This window comes from Acipenser ruthenus, chromosome 8 (genome assembly GCF_902713425.1).
Source record: "Acipenser ruthenus chromosome 8, fAciRut3.2 maternal haplotype, whole genome shotgun sequence".
NCBI classification, from domain to species: Eukaryota; Metazoa; Chordata; class Actinopteri; order Acipenseriformes; family Acipenseridae; genus Acipenser; species Acipenser ruthenus.
This window is the reverse complement of record NC_081196.1, coordinates 26,553,923-26,566,435: the sequence shown is the minus strand read 5'-3', so window position 1 is coordinate 26,566,435 and position 12,513 is coordinate 26,553,923. Positions and strand designations below refer to the sequence as shown.

Sequence of the window (12,513 nt, the reverse complement as noted above, 5' to 3'; positions counted from 1 at the left end):
CGACCCGAGGCATGGGGTACGCATCGAACTTGGCAATAGCGTTTACCTTACGGAAATCAATGCAGAAGTGGTTGGTGCCGTCCTTTTTGGCCACTATCACAATTGGACTGCACCACTTGCTCCTGGAAGGCTCAATCACCCCAAGTTCGAGCATCACCAATACCTCTTTGCGAATGCCACTTCATCGACTTTATGGCATCCAATAAGGTCTCTCTTGCACCGTGACACCTGGGGGAGAGATAATGGTATCAACAAGGTTAGTTCTACCGGGCACGGCAGAAAAAACATAACTGAACACCTCAATTAACTTACGCAGTTCCCGTTGCTGATCAGGAAGTAACTGTTCCCCCAGGAGCCTAAGCCGGGGCCTAAATCATCCACTACTTCACCTGGGGCTATAAATAAGGCCTCCCTTGCCTGCCAGGGCTTTGATAAATGTATGTGATAAATTTATCTTTCGTTACGGCGATCGGGCTGTCTAATTTCATAATTCACCTTTCCTATAGCCCGAATCACTTCATATGGCCCCTGCCATTTAGCACATAGTTTCGATTCTGAGGTGGGAAGCAGCAGCATTACTTTGTCTCCAGGTCGAAAGGTTTGAATTTGTGCATTTTGATTGTAATGTTGCTGTTGCCAGTGCTGAGCCGCTTTGAGGTTGTTCTAGGCCAAACGACTGACTAAATCTAGGCGCTCTCCGAGTAGGAGCACATGCTGCACTACATTTTTGGACAAGCCTTTGTGCTCCTCCCACCCTCTATCAGCAGATCGAGGATGCCGCGAGGCTGTCAGCCGGACATGAGCTCAAAGGGGGAGAACCCTGTCGAACTCTGCGGCACCTCTCTCACTGCAAAAAGGAGGTAGTGAAGAAGCGATGCCCAATGTTTTTGCTCTTGATTCACAAATCATCTCAGCATCTGCTTCAAGGTCTGATTAAAACGTTCCTCCAAACCATCCGTATTTTTTGTATTTTCTAAACTTGCTGTAACGTATTACATTGACAATATAAGGCCCCTTCCGACCATTTTCCCCTCGCTTACCCACTTCTGATGCCAGATTGCATGCTGCCACGTCACACTCCATCGCAGATGGGCATGACTAGGCCTGATGTTCCGGCAGGTGGCATTTAAAACAGGTGGGGGGGGGGGGGGGGAGGGAACAGTAGTTAGATATCTGTCCCGTTGCTGGTATGGCAATGGGGCAGGGGCAGCACCTCTACCCCAGATGGGGGTCAACATTGGTCTCCATGGAGGGGAGGCAAGGTTGCCCATTGGGGCCGGTGTTCTAGGAGGTCTTGGACCCGGTCCCAGTGGTGGTGGAGCAGAGTGGAGGTGGTACTCGGTTGCTCCGTTGGACTGCAGCGGTGAGTAGGCCGGTCTGGGCAGACAACAGGGAGTCCTCAAAGTCCTCGCCAAGTTTCACTGCCTTGTCCAGGGTGTCGGGGTTGTGGCACTGTCCATATGGCAAAACGGCTCAATCACAATCGCCTCTCCCCTCTGCAAACTTGTCTTCTAGTCGGGGTTGAGCCAGTGTACCATGTGGTCACACGGTTTTTGTGCAACCACCCTGGGGCGTGTATCCGGGGACCTCTTGCGCTTCTGGAGCCTCACACACTGTGGGTTTCCTCCATAATGTTGAGACGGCGCAGAATGGCTAGCTTCACCAGGTCGTACTGAGTGGCGTCGTCATCAGCCATGGCCTGGTAGGCTGCCTGTGCCTCCCCAATCAGGCAGGGTCCCAGTTGGCTTGCCCAGAACTCTCTGGGCCATGACACAGTGGTAGCCTGCCACTCAAATGCAACCAGGCAAGCTTCTGGATCATCCTCCACCATGATCTTGTGCGTCCTAGTCTTTGGGGCCGACATTACGGATCCTGTTGGTGCCGTGGGCGGTATCACCAGCCCCACCCTCTCGATCAACGCTGTGTACCTCTCCTCTCTCTGTCTTTCCTCGGCCTCCCATCTGCTGTCCAGTTACGCTGACAATGCTGCGTAGTCCATCCCAGTTCTGACAACCACATGTGGCAAAGTGGGTAAGTGTGTGCAGGTGAAGGTAATACAGCAGTGCAGAATAAACAGACAAACAACGATATCCAGGTGCAAAGGTGTTTATTAATTGTTATTTGTTATTGTTATTACAGTAATGATGTAAAGTGATACAGCAGCGTGTATCACTTTATTTGTTATCCCCGGATTTGATCCATAACAAAAGGTCTCGTTCTTTATACATCCACATATAACACAAAATACATTCACAATTACTTTAGTGAGTGAATTAGTGCTTGTGGTGCAAATTACAGTTCTTCGTGACAACAAGGGAAGCGCTGGTGTCTGGGTTTGATGCTGGCCTTCAGCTACATTTCCGGGTCATGCTAGTAGTCTAAATAACAAACAAATAAACAGTTTTTACTTGACAAAAACAAACAAACAAACAAACACAACACTCATGTTTTCTCACAGGTTTCTCCTTCTAAGTTGTTTCTAACCATTTAAAAAAGGAACAGATCACTTTACTACGCCCCCTATTTATACCATCCCTCCCTCCCTCATGACCCCTCTTCCAATCCGCGGATGCCACGCCTTTCCCGTCCAGGTCATTGAGTTCAGGTACTGTACCGCCACCCCTTTTCTAGATGGCCGACGTCCACCTAAACCCAGGGAATAAATTATCATGCCATTTAGTCCAGGGTACTCTGTTCCCTTTACACAGCGCACTCGCAGGTCGGGAGGGAGATCTAACACCAAGAATCATTCTATCTCTGTCACACATGCCTAGAAAGCCGAACCAGGTTTATAACAGAAATCTGGAGAATAGGAACACTGATAGACCTGTTATTTGCTACCATTGTGGGAAAGAAGGGTATATCGCACCCCAGGAGCGGGTCATTTGTGTTATGTGCTGAGGGAGACAGAAACAGTAGTGCAGAACAAAGTACAGGTCTGTGCAGTACAAGTGAAAGACCGACCAGTCCAGGCGTTAATTGATAGTGGGAGTAGTACAACACTGGTAATGTCTGATTTACTGGATAACAGGGAAATTAGGTGTCCAGGTATTAGCATTAGCTGTATCCATGGTGATGAGAAGTCATATGCTACTGCTGAGGTGTACTTGATTGTGCGTCAACAGAAGTACCTGATGACATTCGGTATACTGGACACTCTCCCACATGAAGTGACCGGTGTTATCTGAGCTAGTGAGAGAGACTAGTAACGTAGATATAACATGAAGTTGTGCTAGACAGTTACAGAGTGTAGACCGATGGATTACAGCAGTTACCTTTTTCACAGTCAGAAATTGTAGTGGAATCGGGGAAAACTTGTAAGAGCTGAAAGCAGAAGCAGCTGGAAAAATCTTGTGGCACCCAGCACACTTTAACCCTTTACGGTCCATTGTCGGACCTGGTCCGACATTACAATTATTTCTATCAGGTCCATTGTCGGACCCTGTCCGACATCATTATAGTAACGCAAAAAACGGGTTTTAGTCGTTTTTTCTCCAGAAAACGTCGAGAAAACCATTCAATGGCCGAGTGGGAACGACAGGAGCCGAGACAAGTAGGAAAAAAAAAATAAAGGCATATCTCATGAATAGTAATACATGGCCCTGGTATCAGATAACGGGGCGGTCGTAAGTAAACAAGGTGGCTGCCTGTGAATCAGTGCACAGAGAACACAGACATTTGCAGAGCTTTTTTGAGATGTTATAGTAATAAAATAATGACTTGGATCGCATTATTGAGGAGTTTGGTGATAAAACGAGTGATCAGGAGATGATTGATCGGTATGTACGACTATTATTATTATTATTTATTTCTTACATAGGTGAAAGCTATAGCGAACGAAAGGGTGGGGCGGGGCTGGAGATGCCTAGTGAGTGCTTTGTTGATATGCAGGGCCATTTAAACCCGTTTGACTGTGGAAAAAAATACTTTTAAACAGCACGTCTAAAATTAACTGTGCGTGTGAAAATAAATTAGACCTGGCGTGCCTGACGCGCATTTAATAAATGGACCGCAAAGGGTTAAAATTAAGTGAGGAAGGGGATATAATGCCACAAATACCTAGCGATAAAGAGTTGCAAAAGGCAGATGAGACTTTGAGTGTTGTTTGACCGAGTGGCAGGTAAAAGCAAGATAGTAGCAGGAGAAACTTATATTAGTAGAGAATGGGCCATTATATAAAGGATGTACAGGAGGAAACCAGGTGTTGAGTTTGAGAGCGCAGATCCTGAGTCTGGGACATTCTATACCGGTGGCTGGTCATTTAGGAAGGGAGAAAACCTTAGAGAGGATAGCCAAGCGCTTTTACTGGCCATGGTTGTACACAGATGTGGCAAACTACTGTAAGAGCTGTCCACAATGTCAGTTTACAGCCAAGATCCGTGTATCAGAACAAGGGCCTTTACAACCTCTTCCAGCATATAGCAATGGACATTGTAGGCCCACTAGAAAAGAGTAGCAGTGGGCATCGATTCATATTAGGGCTAAGTGATTATGCTACGAGATACTCCAAGGCGTTTCCGCTACATAATATTAAAGCCAAGAAGGTAGCGAAGGCACTAGTGTTGTTTATCTCCCACGGAGGCATCCCTACAGAAATAACCACAGATCAGGCCACAAATAAATTTGATGTCCAATTTGTTGAAGCAGATTTATAAAGTTTTAGGAATAAGAGGCACCATCCCCTATCATCCTTAGACGAACAGGCAAGTTGAGCGTTTTAACCAGACGCTAAAAACTATGCAGAGACAGTTTGTGAATGAGACAGGTAAAGACTGGGACTTCTGTATCTTTCTTTTTTTTTTGCTTACAGAGAAGTTCCCCAAGCATCCACTGGATTATCCTCCTTCAAGCTTCTCTATGGCAGGACGCTGAGAGGGCCCCTCGTCATCCTGAAAGACACCTGGGAAGAGGAGAGAACAGAACCAGAGAACATTATCAGCTATGTCCTGAAGATGCGCGAGAAGTTGGCAGAATATATGGTGCTGGTTAAACAAAATCTGGCCAAGGCACAAAGGGCACAGAAGACTTGGTATGACAAACAGGCCCGAAACAGATACTACAAACCGGAACAAAGAGTTTTGTTGTTTGTGCCAACACAAACTGTTGCCAAAATGGCAAGGCCCGTATGAGGTGTTGGGAAAACGTGGTCCGGTGACATACGAGATCAGCACATCAGACAAAACTAAGAAAAAGCTAATCTTCCACATCAACCTATTTAAGGAATGGAAGGAGCGCCCAAACACGCAGACACTGTTAACGAGGTGAGCAAAGGAAGAACAAACAGCAAAATAATTTTTCCCATCAGGAGAGGAAGAACGCCCTCTTTTTCATTTACATCTCAGTCAGAGGCAGCAGCAGCAGCAGATGACAAGGTTACTGAAACCTTTTCCCAGCTTATTCACAGAGAAGCCCGGACACATCACAGTCATACAGCATGACATTCAGTTGCTGGAGCCAAACACCATCAGACAAAGGATTTCACAAAGACTCCTGGACAACTGGAAGGAGGAAGTTAATGCCATGCTTCGCACTAAAGTCATCGAGCCTTCTTCCAGTTCTTGAAGCAGTCCTGTGGTGCTAGTAGCAAAGAAGGATAACTCAATCTATTTCTGCATTGACTTTCGGAAACTGAATGCCATTTCGAAATTCGACAGCTATCCAATGCCATGGGCAGATGAGCTGCTGGAACACTTGGGGAGGGCCATCTTTATCTCTACTCTTGACCTCAGCAAGGGATATTGGCAAGTACCACTGACCAACAGATCTAAGGAATTAACAGCCTTCTGAACACACTGACTTTTTCAATTCTGCGTCATGCCATTTGGTCTGCACAGGGCACTTGCAACCTTCCAGCGAATGATGGACAAAATCCTTGCCGGATGCCAAGATTTCACAGCAGCCTATTTGGATGACATTGTGATTTACAGTACTGTTATTTACAGTCCTTATATCACCTAAGGACTGTCCAGGAGAGAATAAAGGAAGCTGACTTAACTGTCAACGGGGCAAAATGAGCCATAGCCAAATCAGAAGTGCAGTATCTGGGATCCACGGCTGGAACCCAAATTGAATGAAGTTAAGATTCAGATTACACCTGAAATTAGAACGTATAACAAATAATAAGTGAACTTTAACTGCTGGTTTCACAAACCCAGAGATACCAATACTCGAGAGTGAACAAAACAGCACCTGCCAAGCAAAATTAGGTAAATGTTTTTTTTTTGTTTGTTTTTTTTGTCAGTCAGGATGGTAAAGTAGGGTCTGTGAAACTTGATGTAAGTGTCCAGTCAAATAAACTTGAGGTAAAATATTGCGACAGAGATCGAATGATTCTTGGTGTTAGATCTCCCTCCCGGCCTGTGAGGGCATTGTATAAAAGTTACAGAGTACCCTTAACTAAATGGCATGACAATTTATTCCTTAGGGTAGGTGGAAGTCGGTCATTTAGAAAGGGGGCGGAGCTACGGTACCCAAACTCAATGACTTGGATGGGAAACGGCGTGGCATCCGAGGATTGAAGGAGCAGTTGCGCTCGTTAATCTAGGGGTCATGAGCGAGGGTATAAATAGGGGGGAGTAGTGTAAGTGATCTGTTCCTTGGTAAATGGTTAGTGTTTTAACCCTTTGCAGTCCATTTATTAGGTCCAATTTATTTTCACACGCGAAGTTAATTTTAGACGCGCTGTTTAAAAGTTGTTTTTTTTTCCACAGTCAAACGGGTTTAAAAGGCCCTGCATATCAACAAAGCACTCACTAGGCATCTCCAGCCCCGCCCCACCCTTTCGTTCGCTATCGCTTTCACATATGCTAATAAATAATAATAATAATAGTCGTACATACCGGCAGCAGTGTGGAGTAGTGGTTAGGGCTCTGGACTCTTGATTGGAGGGTTGTGGGTTCAATCCCCAGTGGGGGACACTGCTGTTGTACCCTTGAGCAAGGTACTTTACCTAGATTGCTCCAGTAAAAACCCAACTGTATAAATGGGTAATTGTATGTAAAAATAATGTGATATCTGTATAATGTGAAATAATGTATAATGTGATATCTTGTAACAATTGTAAGTCGCCCTGGATAAGGGCGTCTGCTAAGAAATAAATAATAATAATAATAATACCGATCAATCATCTCCTAATCACTCGTTTTATCACCAAACTCCTCAATAATGCGATCCAAGTCATTATTTTATTACTATAACATCTCAAAAAAGCTCTGCAAATGTCCGTGATAGTCTCTGTGTGCTGATTCAATAACAGCCAGCTTGTTTCCTTATGACCGCCCCTATGTGATGCCAGGGGCAAGTATGACTACTCATACTTAATCGGCTTGTCTTGGCTCCTGTCATTCCCACTCGGCCATTGAATGGTTTTCTCTGCTTTTTCCGGAGAAAAAATGACTAGAAACCCGTTTTTTGCGTTTTTCTGATGATGTCGGACAGGGTCCAACAATGGACCGGATAGGAATAATTGCAATGTCGGACCAGGTCCGACATAAGACCGCAAAGGGTTAAACCTACAAGGAGTCTGTGTTGCAGTATTGTGAACCTTGAGTTTTGTCTTGTGTTTGCTAACTGTTGTCTGTTTTTTAATAGACTACCAGTAGCACGATCCGGAGCTGTAGCAAAAGCCAGCATAAACCCGGACATCACTTTCACCCCTGCATTTCACGGTGAACTGTAATACACCACTTGCACTTATTCACTATCACTAAGAACTGTGTTTGTGTTTTGTGTTTAGTGTTGGTGTGTAAAACTGGACTTTTGGTTATGGGTCAAACCCGGGGATTTACAAATACCGAGTGATACACGCTGCTGTATCACTCCATCATTATTATTTACCAGTGTATTATTTACCGGTGTTCTCCATAAGGCTCTCGACATTGTCAGTTAAATCAATAAACACCTTTACACCTGGAAATCATTGTCTGTCTGTTTTGTATCCACGCTGCACTGCATGCACCTGTATTCACTCACCACTTTGCCACAAATATATATTTAGTTTTAAGTGAAATCTATTTTCTCTTACCTCTGCACAAGGGCTGAAATACATGTTGTACAGCATGTCTTTTCTTGTAATGTTCTTGTTCCTTTGGATCTCAAATGCAACTTGTTTACATCAGAAAGTCACTCCCTTTTAATTGTTAAAAGGTCAAAAAAGAACTATGTACACTTCCAATTGATCTTGTTAATGTCTATTTTTGTGGCACCTTCTTTCACTCCTGTTTTTTGACCTTACCTACAAAAGAAGCCACTTGTTTGGGCTTATTACTAAGCATTTAATATTGTAAATGTTTATTTTAAGCAAAAATACTTTTTCTGCTTCATTTTATGTAAGAAAATATAGTGCTAATAAAAACAAACACTAATTGCTTATGTCATGTAAGTTTAATAAAATATGTTTAAACTTAAAAACGGTCTGTGTACAAATTAAAAAAAAAAAAATCTTAACGTTCTGTTAATAAAAATGTTTAAAATGACCTCTTGATTTTTCACTCTGCCTTCTGTGGGAATCAACTGTCTGTCAACTTCTTGTTTTTCAAAAGATGCTTGTTTAACATGGGGTGTATTTTATAATTCGCTGGATCACCAACATGATGTCACAAAGCAGATGACAGGCTGTAGTTACTGTGACGAGTATTTATTATGTCTACATGTTTTCTGCAGAGAATATGGCTTTCCAACACCTTGTACCCTCTTGATCCATCAGGGGTTCACATAACTACGCATGCGGACCAAAAAAAAATGCGGACATGGCAGTTACTGTTGTATAAGACGCAAGCCTTTATAATAAAGGCAGAGACAGTGCTCACGGTTTGAAGGTGAGCTACACTAATTTATGGATTATTCCAGGAGACTGGGGGTCTACAGGCTTTGTCAACAATGTCCGTGATCAAACCCCCCCCCCCCATTTTCTGCAATGTGAACTGTAGAACTGCACCTTAACTGTTTAATACACAGTACTTGTTTGTGGACCAATGAAATAGCAACTTGCAAGCACCAATGGGGTATGTTATGTAAAAACAACGACTTAATGAAACTGTGCCTTATTTTTTCAGGTTGTTTTTTTTTGTTTGATTTAAAAAATAAATAAAAAATACAAACCTCACCCACCAACTGTCACAAATGTGACAATAGCTTAAAAAAATAAAAGATTAAAAACAAAATAAAAACACAACAACACAGGAACATTCCCCCTCCCCCCGCCCCCCCCCCCGAGATCTGCACTGATCACATCAAGCATTTGACCGCCTGTCACGGATTGCTTGCGTGGCAATGTCACAGACCCGGAAGTAGACAGGACACAGTATGGGGAGTGAAGTGCTGCTGCGCAGATTTATTATAAATAAAAGATTTAAAACACAAAACAAAACACAGAACAAACAAAACGGCACAATGGCCAAAATAAATAGACAAACAAAAACCACTGAACTAACCCACAACAAGTATCGTGCTGGTCCTCCAGCACGAGTAGCAATTGTTATTTTTAGTTTCGTTCTCTTCCGACTCTCTCCCGTTCTTTCTCCCTGAACACACCAACCTTCAGCGAGTGATTCATGCTCCTTTTATCTACAGCTGTGCCAGGGCTCACTTGCAAATTAATCATTCACTTGAATCCCGGCACAGTCTGCATGTGAACTAATTTGTGTAATCCCCGTGCCCATATACAAATACACAACAATATACTGCTGACAGTGGGGCAAGGTCTTCCTCCAGTGGCCCCATTAGCTGTGGAAAGGCTGACAGCGGGGTGGCACACTCTGGCAGCAGAAATGCTGCCTCCTGGGAACGTGTAACCAGCAGAGGCCATGCTGGCAGTGGTAATGCTGACAGCGAACCGGTTGGCTCCTCTGGTAAAGAGAATTCTGACAGCGGAAATGCTGCTATTGGCAACACTGGCAGCGGCAATGCTGACAGGGGGCTTTGAGGAAGTTTCAAGGGGTCCTCCAAAAATAAACCAGAGAATGTGTTATTTTCCCTGCATGCTTATGACATGCTGAAATCTATTAGCTTCAGCATGTAATAAGCATGCGCAGAAATTAACACGTTCTCAGGTTACATAACACCTACACTTACCACAAGTCTATCTCAAATAGTTTTTAAGGTTATGAGTCCAAAATTATAACCCAATCAGGCTGAAAATGTATTTTTTGTTTGTTTGTTTTGCTTTGAACAACCCTGAGCATTTAGTTGGGTAGAAATCAGAGATGATTGGGTGTTAAATGCAGTCTTTTTTGGATAATTTATCATGGAATGACCCTCATGTGCATTCTTAAGGGATGTGTATCTAAATTAACCATGACTAAAATTAGACCTAAATATTGTAACAGTCATGACTTTGCTGCATATATTTATCAGACTAAGCTTTTGATTCAAGGAAGTACAGTAGGATCAAGCAAGAGGCTAATAACCGTTTAGGGCTTACAGTCCAGGGGGCAGGGATCAATTACTGTAGTGTACTACTTTACCATGGCCCAAGTTTGCATATTCAAACCTCAAATTCACTTAGAAAAACACTTGTGTCTAGTTAGTTATCAACCTCCACTCACTGGCAGAGATTCATATTTTATCTAATTTAGACACCATACTACAGTATCTGTCTATCCTATATATTTTTTGTCATTGTTTTATTCTTCTAAAAAATATCTAATGCTTCAGTCTTCATAGCACTGCTCAATAAATGAGTCAAATTACATTATACTAACTGTACTAATAATATAACATGCATACATTCGAAGTAAAATAATAACAACAACAATAACAATGAATACAATTAAAATCAACCAATGTTCATCTTCCCAGAGAAATCCCACTGTGTTACCAAGGCAAGCTTTGTAAGTTATTTAGTTAAATGAGGGAACTACTGCAACGTTTATTTAACTGTCCAATACCTGTTTTTCTTGTAAATTACCAGCACAATGTAAACTATATTTTATGTAAATACAACCGTTACAGCGCGCGTGTAAATAACCCGCTGTGGGAAATGCTTTGCTTATACAGTAAATTCTAAATGGTGCAATTCAGCACTACATTCACACCGAGTAATTACCAATGTTTTGTTTTTATTGTCACATTTACTGACTCTCTTTTTACGTCCCTATGGTCTTTCTACGCCGGTGGAAACTCGTACTGATGACGTGACAGAATGAATCATTACATTTCATATCACGCCACAAGTAAACAACAACTGCCCCAGCTTACTCTCACTGTCTGTCATATCTTGGTATCACGGTACGCTATATGCTACTGTACACACACATCAGTTAAAACACACAGTAACTTGGTTCTATCATCTAATGGCAGTATTCCACCAGACAGCAACTAATTCATGGGCTAAAAACAATATTTAAAAAATGTGCTTCATTATTACCAATACTATCACGTACTATAATTACAATGTTCCAACTCTATTTGTTGATAATGAATTAATGGTTGATTCATCGGTGACCTTACTACCGTGAGTGATGTAAACACCAATGTGCTCTCATCACGTCACTCGATCTCCAAGTCCAACTACACAATATACCTCATCATAATGCATTTCCATGTACACCAAAAGTGACAGTACATTTATATATAGAGAACATAAAATCGATCTTCAGTATTGCCGGATTAACCATTTACTTATCTGGCTTTTTTTTCAGCAACATTTTCTGTTTATTTTCAATGAAGCTGCAGCTTTGATTTTACTGTAATGTATTACTTACCAGAAACCATCCCCTTGTCAGTTTCGGCGTATTATCAGTGAATAACCCCCGATTTAGACACCGACAAGGACAACATTAATTCCCGTTCCTCCCCGTCTTCTTGGTAGGGTGACAGTATGTTCAAGACAAGATCACTTTCCTGTCGCAGCCATCTTACTGAAATTCCTCACTCACACCCATGTGTACGCTGGCGTTCTGACGTTGGGCAGGAACTCTGCACACTCTCTGGCCTGGCCCGCCCCAATAATGTATACCTGCAAGACGGACGCACCACGTCTTGTATTACAAGCCTGGTACTACAAACCTCATACCACAGTAACCCCACCTCTACAGTAACGAAATCGACGAGCCCCCACACTGATCCCACACATGGGAAGTCAAGTTTGTTTGTTTGTTTACGGAATCTACTTTACTCTGTATTGTAAATATCGTAATGTTTGTATTTTTAAGAAAGGCTCAGACACCTAAAAGTAAAATGTAATATGCCAATTTTATGTGTTTTACAAATAATTAATATATCGTCATTGCACTATAAATAAACAATTTAATTATCATTACATTTAAAAAGGCAGTAGCTAATGCTCTTACATGTTTCCATATCATATAGCAAAAGCATCGTTAACTATTTGCAGTATGGAATGTATGATAAAAAAAGGCAAACGGCAAGCATTTTTAGTGATATTTAGTTTGTATATCTTCAAGCATTGTTGGAAATGGTCTTAATGTAAGCGTATTTTAAAAATATTGCTTGATACGCGCTGATTAATATATTAACCTCCGCGTCTTTGGAAACCGTTCGATTATCTATTTG

General features: G+C 42.4%; 1 protein-coding gene across 4 annotated transcripts in view; it reads right to left on the bottom strand.

Annotated features, from left to right (window-relative positions):
• Window positions 1–11,970, bottom strand: part of LOC117407410 (FHF complex subunit HOOK-interacting protein 1B-like) — a 98,609-nt gene extending 86,639 nt beyond the window's left edge. For 2 of the 4 annotated variants that reach the window (XM_034012406.3, XM_034922997.2), the window contains exons 1-2: window positions 11,703–11,970; window positions 4,809–4,900 (exon numbers count right to left, since the gene is read on the bottom strand). The gene's annotated coding sequence lies outside the window, so the exon portion shown is untranslated. Of the gene's footprint in view, window positions 1–2,090; window positions 2,379–4,808; window positions 4,901–11,702 lie in introns of those variants that run through there. The other 2 variants (XR_009329348.1, XM_059028756.1) reach the window with 2 other exon arrangements.
• Window positions 11,971–12,513: the final 543 nt, after the last annotated feature.